Consider the following 2,728-nt stretch of genomic DNA (forward strand, 5'->3'; position numbering starts at 1 on the left):
TATAATGACTTTATGATATCACATAGGGCGGACAGAGACAGAGAAAATCAAATTTTTCATTTTTTACTTTTTTTTTATTTATTCGACTTTTATTCTTCTACAAAATTATATTTAGATGGTTATTTATTGTCGTGCTCCATTTGGACGAGGAGAATAAAAATACATAAAAATTATGGAAAATTATGTAAGAGAAAGACAGATAATATAGAGATAACGAATAGAAGAATATTGATAAAGAGATTACACTATTGTTTTGTTATTTTTAAGATCTTAATTATAAGCGATTGAAATTTTATTATACTGTCAATTTCAGATGATTTTCAATCTCTCTCTTATCTTCGAAAAATATCGATAACCGATCGTTCGATAATTCTTCATTTTTTTCTTCTTCTGGATATTGTTGAAAAGAATAGAAAGGGGAAAGATTAGAAAATTAGAACGGCACGTAGAAAATTAAGCGTATTGCTCGAAGAGGAAGAGGAAAGAGGGGTTTCGTCTCGGAATAATCGGGAGACAGGGGAAAATATGGAGCATAGCTGGGTAGACGATCTTGCCGCTCATCGCCCGCGGGACTTGCAAAGGCAAAGGACGAAATTTATCGCGCGCTAATGCGCTTTAAACTCATTGGACGTAAATTTATCAGACGGTCGTGAGGTTCCCGCGCTGTCGCCGCAGGCTCCGCTTTTCGACGTTGCGAAGGAGAGGCGAGGTCAGAGCCTGCGAGAAGCATAAGCAGGGAGTATATTAACTCGTGCGCTTCATCATCAACGATCAAGTGTATTTTAAATTTTTTTTTTTTTCTAATCCTCGAACTCAAATTAACTCAATCGCGCAATTAACGTCGAACGAGCATTGTTTCCAAGAAGTTGAGATGAAAAAAGATCGCCACGAATAATCCACGAATATTCCGTCTGCTGTCCGATTTTTCATCTTACGCTTTATATTTTCATATTTTATAAAAGGAAGAAGAGGATCCTGGTTGTTGCATTATTAAATCATTTTCACGAAATTTCACTTTTCCAAGAGGATCCCATGCGACGACTCGTCGACGGTTTTACGACGTATTATGCGATCGGTCGAAGGGCGGTTAAGCAATTTATAAAACGAAAATAACGCAATTTCGTGCGTCCATGGAAGGCGTCCCTCGGCGATTTACGAGGATTCGGGTTGATTGGCCGGTTAGATTTCGTGGGAGATAGGCAAAGGAAGGCATCGATTCGAATGGAACGAACGGTTTCCTGGTGTCGGAGATTCCGATCTCGATCTTTATTCGTGTATCGAACTACCGGTGGGTCCCTCGATCCGCGAACGGATCCACCAATACTGTAATTCACCGTGGGTGGCACGTGTCGAGTCACCGTCGAGTTCCCTCTTCTTCATCGCGATGTTTATGCATCGCGGTTTAAAGCGACGTCCACACGACGATCGAACGTGTCACGACTCCTATGGGACTTTCTGATTAATGTTTCCTCGCGATAACGAAGCAGCCTGGATTAACGGTATGCATCTTCGTGGGAAGAGCCGAGATCGAGAGGAGTTGACGTTTAAAAACGTTTAATTCGATGGTCCTCGGAAAAAAAAGAAAAGAAAAAAAGAAAGGAAAAGATATCGAAAAATATTTAAAAAAAAATCATGTAGAGATCAATGATGGATGTTCAAGGAACTTCGGTGTAAATTATTCGAGTAAAAATTATTACACGAGATAGAGATATTCGATTATAGATTGTTCCAAAATTTATGTTATCTTTTCTCTTCCTTTCCAGCGTGGAAATGATTAATAACGGAATTTCAACCTTTGATGTCAAACGAGTAACAAATTTTTATCAATTAATTAATTATATCGTATACATCTTTAACATTTTTATTAACGCGAAGATAATTAATGAACGAGAATTTTCAATGTTGTTTAAAATTTTTAAACTTGGAGTAGAAAAAATTTTGCGAGAATGATTGGAATTATCGATATCCTTTCGAACGTTGTGCACGATTCTTAAGATATCGAGGAAGATTCCGTGAACGACAATAATGTTTATCGACGATGAGGCAAGGATTAAAACAAGGTGACGGCACGCTCGCGTGTCGTGGGATCGTCAATGCTACCAGTCGCTTTGTCGGATTACTCTTCCAGTCGAATCGACCGCGTGTTGTTTGTTAATTAATAGCCTAACTTAATTTTATATTCACCCGGCAATATCGCAAAGCAAAGGCTAATCTTTCTTCGAAACCCCGGAACGAGTTTGGCAAACTTGTTTTTCACGCAACCTCGTCGATTATTGGCCAAACTTTTTCGAAAAATATATATATATAGGATTATATAGAAAGAAAAGGAAAATTATCGATACAGATGTATTTTCGAATCGACGAAAGAATTATTTATATCGCCACGAGATTCGTGTGGAAACATTGTCGAGGAAAAAAAATAAGCAAAATTCCGCGGAAACACGGATTGAATGGAAATATCGATCGTTGTAACGATGGTGGTAACGGGATCGTTAATATGTTTATTGTTGGCCAACTCCTCTAAAATGGAAATGGCCGTCCTATTAAATCGTACCGTTGTCTCCCATAATCCCATGAATATCAGCTATAACTCTTGGCGCGCACGTTGTTTTATTCGTGCCTCATAAACGAGGAAATGTATCAATTTCCACGCTGGGAGAGAGGATTCAAAAGTATTTCATTATTAATCGAAATCGTTGTATTTTTATTTGAAAAACAAAAAAAAAAA

At 37.9% G+C, this 2,728-nt stretch overlaps 1 protein-coding gene across 1 annotated transcript in view; it reads left to right on the plus strand.

Moving 5' to 3' along the window:
• Positions 1 to 2,728, plus strand: part of LOC116186035 — a 28,607-nt gene that overhangs the window by 25,014 nt on the left and 865 nt on the right. The gene's annotated exons all lie outside the window — the stretch shown is intronic.

This window comes from Apis dorsata, unplaced genomic scaffold (assembly GCF_000469605.1).
Source record: "Apis dorsata unplaced genomic scaffold, Apis dorsata 1.3 scaffold_390, whole genome shotgun sequence".
Lineage (NCBI taxonomy): Eukaryota > Metazoa > Arthropoda > Insecta > Hymenoptera > Apidae > Apis > Apis dorsata.